Consider the following 15,822-nt stretch of genomic DNA (forward strand, 5'->3'; position numbering starts at 1 on the left):
TGGCCGAAACGGTGTATCGATGAAGAATCACATTGGTTCATGAAGAATTGTGACTAAAACTACTCCATATTCAGTTTTGGTGTTGATTTTAACAAGTAATATTGAAGAAGAAATTAATACACATAGTAATGACTATGGTGAAAGGTACACATTTAAATTGTATGGATATATGATTATTATATGCATGATTCAGAAACTACTCAAAGTATGTGAATTGTGAATTTTGACAAGTTTGGAATAAGTTTGGTTTATAGACATGTTTTTATATGATCTTCTTTTAATATAAAAGTAGGGTATATGAATTGTCAAAATATGAAATGCATATTTTAGTGTTATTATTATTATTATTTTGTGCAAGAAGTTATTAAATTTAAAAGTGATGATCTCATATTATATGTGTATGATAAATATGAAAGTTATTGTTAATTTCTTGCTTATCTTGCTTATAAGATTGATTGAGTATTTTGAAATTATTGCAAGTTGGTAATTGTTCATGGAGGAAATTAAGTTATAGAAAATGTTAATGATTTTGAGTCATTGTTTATCTTTCTATTATGATGATTACTTGAATTTACCATAGAACATATTTATACATGAAACTTGATTTTGACATTTAGAATTTATGATACATGTATTAGTTATTTGATAACTAATATAATATGAAAAGGTTTCTTAAATGAAATTGAAATAAATTCTAAAGTAATATTTTTAAGTTCATGTGGGATACGTATATATGACTTACATGTGTGTGAAGCCATCTTATGAAATAAATGTTGGTCATGACAAATCTTTATGATCATGTTTGTTGATGTTATACATATTTAATGTATTGAATGTAGGATACATTCAAGTGGAAGTTAAACTTCAAATTGAAATGATTATTAAATATGTTATAACAAGAGAATAATGACATAAAGTTTGTGCATATGAGTATATGACACAATGACAATAGAATGACAAAAAGTCATGGTTTTGTGATAGCGGTCAAAACTATCAAATAAAGGAATATTCAAAGTTTCTAAAAAGCATAGCTATATGGTTGATTGAATATTCAAAGGTTATAAAGTTAGAAAATATTGCAATTCTTTGACGAAAGGATTGACAAAGATATGATGTTTTCGGATAATGATGGTTAAGTCATTGAAGACATCATTAGGGATGTGGTACAACTACAAGAAAATTGTCACTTTGCGACACTTGCATTGCGACCATTTGGCTGGAACCGTTGCAATGTGCTGAATTTTGAAATTTTGCAACAGTACGTGCGACGGTTTTGTCAACCGTTGTAATGTTTTGGCTTAATTTGAGAATTCTGCGACAGTTAAGTTAACCGTTGCAATGTTTTGGCTTTTGCAAAAAAAGAAGAAAAAAAATCACTACCTAACACGATTTATCAAAACTAACTCACACTATCACAAATCCCTAAATCCCTAAAACATGATCTCCAGTGTCTTCAATCGTTCTCTTCACCGTAAATCCCTAAATCACTCTCGGCGATCTCGTTCTCTCCAACCTCTCCATCGATGTCTCCAAAGAGAAACCATTCTCTTTAACTTCATTATCGTTCCAATTCCAGAAATTGTTGCCGTGGAGAAATCGTTGCCGTCCTGATACACGTTCAGGTTTGTTTTCCCCTTCTTCTTCCTTCCCTTTGAGCATGCTTTCAAATCGTTGTTGGAACTGTTTCATCGTGGTCTTCTGTTGTGTTTTTTCTAGATTGTTTTTTTGCTTCTTAGGGACAATTTTTGTTGTAGTTCTGCTATGTTGTTGGTAGTTTTGTAGTTTGATTTATAGTTCTGCACTGGTGTGGTTCTTGTTGGGGTGTTTTGTGGTTTGGTGTTTTTGGATTTTGTTTAGTTATTGGCCACTTCTGTATCAATTTGTTTAAAGACTTGTTTCTTTGCATTTTGTATCTATTTTTGTTTCGGTGTTTTTTCTTTCTATTGTGAAGATATTAAACTCTATCCCGGTGACCTAAACTTTCACATTTTTATGGAAGATCTGAATTTCAGAATTTTGTTATTCAATTTTTGTGGTTCCATTGCTTAGGGTTCCAATTTTATAGATTGCCTTTTTGAATGATGAGTTGTTTTCTTCATTATGTGACAGAGAAAGTTAGGACTGGAGGGTTCAGCAAGGGTGCATCTATAACATAACATTATACTCTGCAGCTTGTTATCACATGGGGAGATTATATAGCTCATTATTTATCAATATTTTCAGGTTTGCACTACTTAATTGAAAGTTGAAATTATTGGTTAGGTGATTATGTAAGAAAACTCATTATTTTTTTTAAAGTAGAAAACTTATTGGTATTATTCTCTTATTTTTTTTATCTTATCAATTTAGAAGAAGCCTATTGAGGTTCTAGGAGTTATTGAGATTCATGTGTTTGAGAGTAACAACCGCTTGTTAGGAGGTGGTCAAAAATCTTCGGTTGTCATCCTCTCTAAAAGATTTATTCTCTTCCTTCAAGTTCAATGGAATGTTAAAATGCAAGTCTGATAGGTTGTTCTCAGAAGAAGTTTAGAGGTAATGACTCCACTTTAAGGCACACATTGCTTGCTATGTCCTTTGGTTCTAGATTAAACTTTTCTTGCTATTTTGCTAGTTGAAATTTCATGTGTTGTATTCTGAATGTGATGGCTTATAAGTGTTATAACATTTAGTTACATTAGATAGGCTTAAGTGTTATAACATTTAATTACATAATTTCGGTATTACAATGGGCTAGTATTTCGGCATTACCACTCTATGTGTGCGCAAACACATAATTTTTTAAGCTTAAAGTTGAATTTCATTACATCTGAAACTGAATTTTCAAGTGTAAGTGTGTTGTATAAGTTCAATGAATATCTTATGTAAGTGTAAGTGTTGTAAGTGATCAACATACTATTCTTTTAATTTAAGACAGGCACTATCGATGGATCCTCTAATGTGGGCTGCATATGAGGAGTTGTGCATATTAGGTTTGTGAGATGAATTCACTTGATTCCCAAAGTTCAGCACATACTTGATTAACCTATTGGGAACATGTTTAGTTTAGATGGGGGTTCTGTATTTCCCTTTTGGACAAGTACACAGGTAGTTTTTAGCTAGATAAGAAAACTGCTTAAAGCAAAGAAAACATGTTAAACTTTGTAGGATTTATTAGCATAATGCACAAATAGTTTAAACTGTTTGTTTTGGTGACTAAGTATTAGTCATGAGTTTAGTTTCACAACACCACCATAACCAGCCACACAATTATTCGAGACAGCCCCATCAGTATTTAGTTTCACATAATTCTTCTTCAGCAGCATCCACCCAATTAACGCAACAGTCTTCTCTCTCACCTCCATACTCGCGTTGATTTTCATGGCCTGCACATACTGTTAGCCACCAACACTCGGTGGGATTTAGTCCCACATCGGATAGATAGGACTCTTGAGAAGAGTTTATAAAGAGGAGGCAATCCTCACCTTACAAGCCGGTTTTGTAAGGATGAGTTAGGCCTCGATATTCGTGACATGGTATCATCCTCTTTGTTCTAATTTGTGTCTTCTTTGATATCGTGTTTTTTTTAGCGACACCGCTTTCTGTCGCTCTTGTTTTTCACCCTCTCAGTCACTCTTGGTTCCTGTAGTCTTGTCTCTTGTATTTTGTCTTTGTTTCTTGCTCTTGGTTGTGGTTTCATGGCTTCAGAAAAGAAAAGAGAGAACTTTTGTATTCGATTCACTGGGAAAAACTATCCTGCCTGGTCATTTCAGTTTGAAATGTTTGTGAAAGGGGAATCATTGTCTGGTCATCTCAACGGGACTTCGACAGCTCCAACCGACGTGGCTGCGTTGGATAAATGGGAAAAACAGGACGCACAAGTTATTACTTGGATCCTTGCTTCTGTTGAGCCTCAAATGATTAATAACTTGCGCTCCTTCTCAACCGCCAAAGAGATGTGGGATCACCTGAAGACTATTTACAAACTGAATAATGATGCTAAACGCTTTCAGCTTGAAGTCGATATTGCACATTATCGACAAGGCCCCATGTCCATTCAAGATTACTACTCTGGTTTTCTTAATATGTGGGCTGAACATTCTGAGATCTTACATGCTGATGTTCCTAAAACATCGCTTGCGACTCTTCAAAAGATTTATGAAGTCAGCAAACGCGATCAGTTTCTCATGAAACTTCGTCCAGAATTTGAAGTTGCTCGGGCTGCTTTGCTGAACCGCAGTCCAGTTCCTAATTTGGAAGTTTGCGTAGGAGAACTTCTTCGCGAGGAGCAGCGACTACTCACTCAAAACAGTATGTTGCATGACCAGAGTACTCCTGACGCTCTCACAGTCGCTTATTCAGCCCAAGGCACAGCCAACGGACGTGATATGCGACCTGTCCAGTGCTTTTCCTGCAAACAGTTTGGTCATTTTGCTCGCGATTGTAGTAAGAAATTCTGCAATTACTGCAAACAACGCGGCCACATTATTACCGAGTGCCCCACGAGACCTGCACGCCGCCGTACCCAGGCCTTTCATGCTACTACCAACAATGCTGATACCACATCTGATGCTTTAACTCCAGAGAAGGTGCAACAGATTGTTCTCTCTGCTCTCTCAACTTTGGGAATTAATGGTAAGTCTACTGGTACTTCTACACCATGGTTTGTGGATTCAGGGGCTTCTAATCATATGACTGGATCGTCTGATCATTTACAAAATGTCTGTGCTTATAAGGGCAACCAAAACATTCAAATAGCTGATGGTAACACGCTGCCTATTTATGCTATTGGTGATATTAATCCTTCCTTTAACAGTGTATTTGTGTCACCAGGACTTGCCTCAAATTTAATTTCAGTTGGTCAATTGGTGGATAATAATTGTAATGTTAATTTTTCACGCACTGGCTGTTTTGTGCAGGATCAAGTGTCGGGGAAAGTGATCGCGAAGGGACCTAAAGTGGGGAGATTGTTTCCGCTCCAATTTCATTCCTCTAGTTTTTCTTTTGCTTGTAATGATGTCCCGCATCCATTTATGGATTTGCATAATAAATTGGGTCATCCAAACTTTGTTGTTTTGTCTCATTTAATAAAATCTGGTTTGTTGGGCAACAAGAATATTACTCATAACTCATCTTTTAATTGTTCTGTGTGTAAACTTGCCAAAAGCAAAACTCTTCCTTTTCCTGATCATGCTCATCGCGCTGAAAAATGTTTTGAAATTATTCATAGTGATGTTTGGGGCGTGTCTCCTGTTCTATCTCATGGCAAGTATAAATACTTTGTGACATTTATCGATGACTTTAGCCGCTTTACTTGGGTTTATTTTCTTCATTCTAAAGCTGAAGTTTTTGAAATGTTTAAGAAATTTTTGGCTTATGTTGACAACCAATTCCACACCACCATTAAGATCTTGCGCACCGACTCTGGTGGGGAGTATATTTCTCATAATTTTCAGGAATATTTGCAGCAAAAGGGTATATTGTCTCAACGTTCATGTCCCTATACGCCTCAGCAAAATGGCATCGCAGAACGCAAAAATCGACATTTACTTGATGTCACTCGTTCCTTGCTTCTTGCTGCCTCTGTCCCTCCCCAATTTTGGGTTGAAGCTTTGACCACCGCTGTCTTTCTCATCAACCGTCTACCTTCCCAGGTTCTTGGGTTTGATTCTCCCTATTTTCGTCTCTTTCTTGCACATCCTGATTATACTAATCTTCACCCATTTGGTTGTGTATGCTTTGTTCATCTTCCACCACCTGAACGAAACAAACTTGGCGCCCAATCTGTTATGTGTGCCTTTTTGGGCTATAGTACTACTCATAAAGGCTTCTTGTGTTATGATCATACTTCTCAGCGCTTACGCATGTCTAGGAACGTTGTTTTCTTTGATCAACAAAATTATTTCCCATGTTCTAAACCTTCCTCTACTGATTCTGTTACTCTTGTTGATTTTTCTAATGATTCTTCTTCTGTAGAACGGTTTAAACCAGGTCATGTGTACGTTAGACGCACTCCTACTTTGTCCCTCTCCGTCGCTGATCCGCCACCTGAGCCTGCACCTGCACCACTGCGACGCTCAGAACGAGTGTCCCACCCTCCTGATAGGTATGGATATGGGTTTACTTCTCTTACTGCTACTCTATCTGGCACATCTATTCCTACTTGTTATTCTCAGGCAGTTAAAGATGTTCGGTGGGTCACGGCAATGCATGAAGAACTACATGCCCTTCAAGAAAATTTCACTTGGGACATTGTTCCTCGGCCTCCGGGTGTTAAGCCCATTGGGTGTAAATGGGTATATTCAGTAAAGCTGAATTCTGATGGTACTCTTAATCGTTACAAAGCTCGATTGGTTGCATTGGGTAATAAACAGGAGTATGGTGTTGATTATGATGAGACCTTCGCCCCCGTTGCAAAAATGACAAGTATTCGGACCATATTGGCTATTGCTGCTTCTCAAGGCTGGTCACTTACTCAAATGGATGTGAAGAATGCATTTCTGCATGGCGACTTAGCAGAAGATATTTATATGACTCTCCCTCCTGGGTTGCCTTCCTCATCTGAAGGTGTCTGCAAGCTTAAACGCTCTCTATATGGATTGCGACAAGCTCCACGGGCATGGTTTGAAAAGTTTCGTACTACTATTATTGGCTTTTCTTTTACTCAGAGTCAATTTGACTCTTCCTTGTTCATTCACCGCACGTCAACTGGTATTGTTCTTCTACTTATCTATGTTGATGACATGATTATTACCGGTTCTGATCATGCTGCGATTCAACGCATTAAACACCAGCTCCAGGATTCTTTTCATATGAAAGATCTTGGTGATCTTCACTATTTTTTAGGCCTTGAGGTTTGTTCTGATTCCAAGGGAATTTTTCTCCATCAACATAAATATATTGAAGACCTGATTTCGTTGGCAGGTTTAACTTCAGCAACTCCAGTTGATACTCCTCTTGAGATTAATGTTAAATATCGCCGTGATGAGGGAGATCTATTGTCGGATCCTTTATTATACCGGCAGCTGGTCGGTAGCCTTAATTATTTGACCATTACTCGACCTGACATTTCTTTTGCAGTCCAACAAATGAGTCAGTTTATGCAAACTCCTCGCCATCTTCACTTGGCTGCAGTTCGTCGCATCATTCGATACTTGAAAGGCACATCTTCTCGTGGCCTATTTTTTCCTACTGGGAAACCTCTTAGTTTGATTGGTTATAGTGATGCAGACTGGGCTGGCTGTTCTGATACACGAAGATCAGTTACTGGTTGGTGCATGTTCCTTGGTCCCGCGTTGATTTCTTGGAAGAGTAAAAAGCAGTCTCGTGTCTCTAAGTCTTCAACAGAGTCTGAGTATCGAGCTATGTCTACGGCCTGTTCTGAAATTATATGGCTTCGTGGACTTTTGGCTGAACTCGGTTTTCCTCAAGATACAGCCACACCACTCTTTGCTGACAATACCAGTGCTATTCAAATTGCTACTAATCCAGTTTTTCATGAACGTACAAAGCATATTGAGGTGGATTGCCATTCTATTCGGGAAGCATTGGACAATCATGTTATATCTCTTCCTCATGTCACATCACAACTTCAACTTGCAGATATCTTGACTAAGGCTGTAACTCGACCTCGACATCAGTTTCTCGTCAACAAATTGATGCTTCTTGACCCGCCGCATCAATTTGAGGGGGGATGTCAATAAGGAATCCTCCAATTATATCATTCCTAATTAGTGTTGTGATTTTGTCATTACTATAATTTATATTACTTGCAAAATATATGCTAGGCTGTTTATGATTGTATAGAAATTATAGGAATTAGAGTAATTGTATCATTAATGCCATTATTGGCTGTTGTATTATATATTGAGATATCAGATCAATGAAAAGTCAAGAAAACAGAAATTCTGACATGGTATCAGAGCCTATCGGGTCTATCGTTGGGCTTCCGCCTTCCTCCGTCGTCCACGCTTCAGGCCCATTCCGCTGGGCTGAAGCGTGAGGGAGGGTGTTAGCCACCAACACTCGGTGGGATTTAGTCCCACATCGGATAGATAGGACTCTTGAGAAGAGTTTATAAAGAGGAGGCAATCCTCACCTTACAAGCCGGTTTTGTAAGGATGAGTTAGGCCTCGATATTCGTGACACATACTCCCTTACTACCTTTTGAATATGCAGAATCAGTCTCACAAAAGCCTTCTCATGTAATTCCTTGTTCTTCCAAGTCCACAAACAGTGGCATGTAGTAGCCCAAAAATTGCACCATCCTTCTTTATCATACCATTTAACATTATTATTCACATTGAACTCAATCCAACCATCTAAGTCTCCCATAAAAAATACGCCTCTGCATGCAACAGGGAGCACTTGCATCCACAATTCCTTCGCTACCGGACAATCTCTCAATGCATGTAATATTGTTTCTTCGATATCCCTACAATACAAACACATTGCATGACACAATCCCATTACATTTTTTAGAGCATTTGTGAGCAGCCTGTTATGTTTCATTCTCCACACAAACATACGAACTCGTTCTAGCGCCTTAAACTTTCATATTTTACTCCATATAGGATCTGCTTCTTTCTCTTTAAAACCACACAGGTTGTTGTACATTATGGCTACAGAGTAATCATTTTTCCTCCCTCCCACACCAATTCTCTCATCCCTTCCATTATCCACATGAGGGGGAATGTCTACTTCATGCTGCAAACAAAGACCTTCTTCAATCCAAGCATCATTCCAAGGCTTAATATCACACCCATCTCCAACACAATGGTCTATGACACCCATCATTCCAAGCCATGTGTAGTAATATTGTTGATGAATTTATTCTCTATGACAATTAAACCTTTTCTCCAATGTGCAGGCTAAAGAATATGCATACTGGAGTTATGAACTTGGATGGTTCTTTGTAAAATCCTATTGATTTTTTCAAGTATGTCCTTTACTTTCCAAGCATGGTTCGAGCATAGAGGTAAAAATCTCTCCTCTTTATCTCCTGCTATGTTCAGTTCATCGTCATTTCTATTTATATTTGATTGAATAGATTCTGGTATGACACACTACTGTGCTTACAAAAAAAATTTTGCAATTTGAAAAGAGGCATGGGAGTTAATTGATTGCAGATTTGAAAAAATTTACCATTTAGGTTAGCTTTATAATCATGTCTTAGAAAAGAGATGCATTATGTTAAATACCATTATCTTGTGGAATTATGCCATGGACTAAGTCAATTTGTACAACTCAGTTCTCTTTTTTAAGTATCCTAATATATACTTATGTTTTTCCAGGTAACCGAATAAGAAGAGTCAAGTGATGGTAGGCGTTTCTGAGTCTAGTGCACACTAATTAAGGATTATGAAGCAACATCACATACTAGGGATATTTAGATATTTTTTGAACTTATTTTGACGTGTTGTTATGTTTAACCACTCTACTAATATTTATGTTTTGAACTACATTAGTTTCTTTCGTTTGGAACTTCAAGTACTTGAATTAAATTTTGATGTATGGATCTTGTCACTATTGAATGAATTATATAAATGAGATTAAGTTATTTATATTTATATATTTGTGCATTTTAATTTCTTTACTCATGTATGGATATTATAATTGTTCTTTAATAAGCCATCAAAATGACTAAAAAATGTATTTTTTAGTGAATAAAAAATGTTTTAAATTAATTTTTTTTTTTAAAAAAAGTTTGCGACGGTTTTGTAACCGTTGCAACATTTGCTATCAAATTTAGTGTTGTGTGGGGAAAAACATAGCGACGGTTTGAAACTGTTGTAACAACGGTTTTTAAAACTGTCGCAGAGTTCTCTTGCGACACACAAATCAGCAACGGTTTGTCAACCGTCGCAAAGGCACAATTGCAACGGTTCCAACCGTTGCAAACTGCAATTTTAACCGTCGCAAAGTACTAATTTTCTTGTAGCCCATATCTAATTGATCACCAATGGTGGAAACTCAACTCACACTTGAATAAAATCAAGTCTTGAGTTCAATGATGAAAGTACACTATTAGAGTGATTGAAGTACTTTGACAATAATAAATACATCCCAAGAGATAAAAGTACTTGGACCATAAAAGAAAAAGTGGTAGGATGAGGTTTTGCTCTTAATAGACATATAGCATATTTTTGCTTGAATGCATATTATGGGTGCATTTATGATATAGTCTACCTATATGAGAATGAAGTGGGGCCGCTTCATAGAGTTCAAGGGCTTGACTCTTAAATTATCATGAAAAGGATATGAGACACAAGGCCTTAACAAATGTGTCATTTTGATAAATTCGATCAATGGTACCGAGATTTCATGTGTGAGTTATGAACACTTGTTCTAATGGATAATTGGTTCAAAGCTTGTCTACCAATCTATTCGGGGATGAGTGGAAACTTAACTTACTAAGTAATGGTTCAAATCGTGAGATACCTTTATTGAAACCATGAGATTTCCGGAATAATGGATTTAGATATATTTTGAAAATGGTGGGGGATTGTTGGAGATTTTCCAAAATATATTTGAAAGGTTGCAATGGTTAATTTGAAATTCAAATTTACAATTTTGAAAACCTTTTAAGGGTTGTGTCCCTTAATCATTTGACATAAGTTTATCTATAAATAGAGACACTTAGGAGGCATAAAACACATCAGAAAATCATGTTTCCATGAGTAAGAAGTTATGCCTGTAATATCTAAATCATTTCTTCATTTCTCTAGTGCACGAGAGTATTTGAAGAAACTTTATTCTGTAAAATATCATTGATCGATATGCTTGATATTTGTATGCAATGCATGTCAAGGTTTCCAAAGTATCCTGAAGGGGATTCGCCGGTTAACCCTTTTGCATCCAGTTTATGGTGGGGGCGAATCGAACCTAAAGTTTAGTGTGATACACACGCTTTGGAATTTGTGCAATATGTTCATCATGTCGTTCATCATCTTCTTCTAGTTCGAGTATTTGCAGCAGTCCCCCAACAAATGTTCTAACAGACAATAGAATAAAAAAGGACCCCATTTAGAGAAACTTATACTTACACTGTCTTCTCAATATTATTTCTTTTTAACTTGATGATTTTTGATGTACCAATTGATTACCCTCAATTTATTTATATCTAGGGAACATAACCAGAAACCTAGCATTGAGTCTTGGCATGCTTTTGTTTTGTAGTATGGAAAGTTTTTCATCTACCGTATGGATCACTCCAGTAAGAAGAATTTCTGTGGTTGCAATTTTAAGTGATATGATAATTGACAACAACATTAATTCATTAGCATCATCCACAAAAATGTTTAGTCTATATTTAAGATAAGTAAGATTAAGAATTTTGAACCGTATGTAGCAGTAGCACTGAAGTTGGAATCATTTTGCAAGTTGTAGCTTGCGTGTATGACAACTTAATTGTGTCGAAAAGAACCGGAGACTTAGACTTTTCAAAATGTACAGAGTGATCATGGATACCTCTTACAAACACTAATGCACGGAGGAGATTTTACATAGATTCCAGAATTTCTTAATATGCTCAACTTAGTCCAATGTTGCTTATGCATCATGAGACTGGTCTAAGTTGTAACTTATGATAACACCAAAGAATCAGTTACTATGAAATTACATTAAGGCAATTGCCACGAGTTTCCAAAAATATTGAAAAAATAATTTTATAAAACGTAATTTATATTGCATAAGTTCAAAAATAAGCTAATCCAAACGAGTCCTTAATCAATTTGACATACATAATAAATCAAGCTATTTTTACAATTTTACCCCTTTACTTTTCCTTAATTTTATGTATTTCTTAGGTTAGTAGTGAAATATTTCCACACACTTTCCTTAACGCTCTTTAGAGTAGTTAAGAAATCCACAGTTGAGGGACATATACAGTTCCTCCTTCAGCACAACCTCTTGGAAAAAAAAGGATTCACTGTTGAGAGCCGACGAGAAATATCAGCCAGTTTTAGGGCTAACTTTCAAGTTCTACAACAGACTGATAGACTAAGAGAGATTAAAGAGGATGAAAAAGTAATCAATTGACTGAAGTCATGTCTACCCCATTCAGATGTAGGTGTCTTAAGCTTTAATTGCATTAAGAATGAGATTCTTCCACGTGAATGGATCAAGTCTCATCAAATCACGATAGTCGAGATCAAGTGAAGTTAATTTTGACAAATGAGAGATTATGCAGGGAATATTACCAGTGATTCCAGTGTATGATAAATTTAGATGTGTGAGATTCACCGAATCACCAATTCCAGGATTGACTGAAGACCCTGAAAATTCAATGAAAGTCAGGTTAAGTTGTTGAAGTTGCTTGAGCTGGAAGATAATGCTACTCGAAGGGAATTTACCTCTGAGATAACTGTAACTAAGGTCAAGAACGATCATGTGAACTGACACGGTGTTGCACGTGACAGCATCCCACTCGCAATAATCTGTACTGCTATTTCCAAGATTCGATCTTAGAAGGAGTGGAGGAACAAAGTGACCATTGTCCAGTTTACATGTTGACAACAAATGAGTACAATCAATTATATAGACATGCTCTATTATATAAAAGAGATAAAATACAACTAAATCCTCAATTCTGTTACTGAAACTAACTTACTAACTGGAAAGGAATGCAGTGTACAATAGAAGTCCAATTTACAAACCTATCTTAATAATATACAAACCCAAACCCATGTTAGGGAAATCTTAATAATATACAAACTCAAACCCATGTTAGGGAAATAAAGCTTATTTGTCCACCTCTAACCACATCATTGCCAAATCATCATTTTATAATATTATTTCCATTCCAATTTTAGTTTTCTTGCCAAGTTGGATGCATGACTTGGAATGAAATTCAAAGTTTTGAAGAAAATAAAATAGTGTCTTTTGTCTTTGCCAATTCAAATAAGAGATTTTTACCCTTTTTAACTTAGTGGTCCAACTTGGTTTCTTGAGTTGGAAGTAAAATTCAAAAGTTTGAATTTCCCTCTTCTTTTGTTATCTTTGGATCCTATTTTGGTGAACAAACAAAATCCCTCATAAATTGGATATGGCCCAATATCACAAAGGCCCACTTTGCATCCAAACAAAATAAAAAACAAATTCTTAACAAACCGTGAAACATTTAAAATAGGCACAAACAAAATTGAAACGTCACGCAAGACCAAATACAGCAACCATCTCCTCTCCCTCACGTGAACCAGGAAACCCCTAGCCCCAATTTATGCAATTCTCTGAAACAGTTAGATGAAGCCAAAATCTCAATTCTGCACTGATGAACCAAAAGAAACCATCTTCTATCATCAAGTCACTATCCATAATCCTCATCTCCCAATTTTTTCCAAATCAGTGAATGTGTTTTCAAATGGTTAAGCTTTAATCAAACGATTTGCTGGCAATGGATCAGATTTGAAATCAATTTCCTGCAGAAGGTCAAACATTGAGGTAAAAAATTGAATCCTTATCCTTATGTCATTCAATTTTCCCCCCAAAATCCTTTCAAACCCTAATTTTTATGATTATTATAATGCTTGAAACCCTAATTTTTCATCTATAAAAGGTGAAGTTTAGTTTCAGTGAAACTCATCCCAGCAAAGCGCTCATCGCTTGCTTTCTTTCCTTCTCTTATTAGTTTTTTGCATTCTCACTTTTAGTTAATTCAATAAGTTTAATTTCTAAAAAAATTTGAAAATTATGGCTTTGACTATTGTTACTGAGTTCAATCCTATTGAAGAAATTAACACTGACAAAGCATTTTGGAACATTAAGGCAAAAATAATTCGTTTATGGCAAGTAACTGATTTCAATAACCCTAGGGTTCCTTTTTCTTTTGAAATGGTGTTAATGGATTCTGATGGTGGAAGAATCCATGTCACCATCAGGAAGACTTTGCTCTACAAATTTAAAAATGATGTTTTAGAAGGAAAAACATATGCTTTTGAAAAATTGGGTGTTGCTATCAATGTTGATAGAAAGAAAACTATTGTGGGAAAAATTGAGGTATTTTAGTTTTTTAAATTTTGAAAATTGTTGAAAATCCACAACACCACTCACATTGGTTGATGACAAATCTAAGTGGGTAAGATTTTGGAATTCAAATATTGAATTTGGAAAATGACCATGTAGGTTGTTATTAGAGAGACCCAAATACTGTAGAGAATAAGTTGAGAACTCACCAATGAACCCTCTGAGATGGTTGTTGTTGAGATACAACTTTAACAACGAAGGCAAATAATGACACCAATGTGGAATTGTTCCATTTAACATGTTATCACCTAAATCCAAATAGCTCAATTTTGAATGTTTTGTGATTTCAATTGGAATTGGGCCAACTAGTTTATTAAATGATAGATCTAATAGAGAAAGATGGGGTAAATGAAAAAATTATAATGGAATTTGGCCTATTAGGTTGTTATCGGAAAGTGCTAAATATTTAAATTTCAGTAAATTTCCATAAATATTTGGGATCTCGCCGCTAAGTTGATTTGCTGAAAGATCCAGATATGTTAGTTGGGTGAGGTTCCACAACGATTGAGGAATCACCCCTTCAAAATTGCACCCATGAAAGACTAAACGAGTAAGAGACTTCAATTGACCTATGGAATAAGGAATTTCACCCAAAAAAGATGTGTATGAGAGGTCCAAGTACCTTAGAGGAGTGCTCCAATTTGACTTTGGAAGTTGACCACTAAGGTCCTGATTAGATGACAAATCTAGTTTTTGAAGATTAGATAAACAGAGGATGCCACTTGACAAATTTCCTTGCAATCCAGTGTATGCTAGATTAAGAGAAGTCAGAGAGGATGACAAATTCTTTAGCATAGACAAAGAGCTCTCTCTGATTGAAGACATATCCACACCAAACAAATATAGCTCCCTTAAATTAGTAGCATTATGAATGAGTTTCTTCCATGTGAAGGGATTGAGTTTCAATTGAAATTCCTCCCAGGAACTAAGATCAAGTGATACTAATTTTGACAAATGAGAGATTGTGGAGGGAATATTACCAATGAGGAAACAATATGACACATTTAAATGTGTGAGATTCACTAAATCACCAATACCAACATGCGCCGAAGACTCGGAAAAATCATTAAAGGCCAAGTTGAGTTGTTCAAGGTGTCTAAGTTGGAAGATAGTGCTATTGGGATGTAACTTGCCTTCAAAATTGTTGCAACTATAAATCCAGACCAATCACGTAATCTGATACGTTGTCACACGTGACACCATCCCACTCGCAACAATCTGTACTGTTTTTCCAAGATTCTGTCTTGAAAGAAAAAGAGGAACATCCAGAGTTCCTCCAACTATCACCAGGTTTAGATGAAGTGTTGACAAAAAATGAGTTCTTGAATTGTAACAAGGCAGAGCTGTCATGATGGAAGCAAGATCAGAACTGGTAATAACCATATCGTCAACATACAAAAGAAGAAGAACGATACCCGCAGATGTGCTATGAATAAATAAAGAGGAATCATATTGACTTTGAGTAAAGAAGAACCCAAGGAGAGTGGAGCGAAATTTCTCATACCATGCTCTAGGCGCCTATTTCAAACCATATAAGGAACGTTTGAGCTTACACACACCTTTAGATGAAGAAAATAGACCTTGTGGCGGAGTCATATAAATATCTTCTGTCAAGTCACCATGTAGAAAAACATTCTTCACATCAATTTGATGAAGAGACCACCCACTAGAAGCAGCTATAGAGATTACCGTGCGAACAGTTGTCATCTTGGCAACCGGTGCAAATGTCTCATCATAATCAATTCCATATTCCTGCTTGTTTCCTAAAGCAACCAAACGAGCCTTGTAACAGTTAAGGGACCCATCAGAATTCAATTTCACGGA

The 15,822-nt window shown here is 36.2% G+C and overlaps 1 pseudogene; it reads right to left on the reverse strand.

Annotated features, from left to right (window-relative positions):
- Positions 1-13,887: 13,887 nt before the first annotated feature.
- Positions 13,888-15,352, reverse strand: LOC123922314 (annotated as a pseudogene).
- Between the last annotated feature and the right edge of the window lie 470 nt (positions 15,353-15,822).

This window comes from Trifolium pratense, linkage group LG4 (assembly GCF_020283565.1).
Source record: "Trifolium pratense cultivar HEN17-A07 linkage group LG4, ARS_RC_1.1, whole genome shotgun sequence".
NCBI lineage: Eukaryota > Viridiplantae > Streptophyta > Magnoliopsida > Fabales > Fabaceae > Trifolium > Trifolium pratense.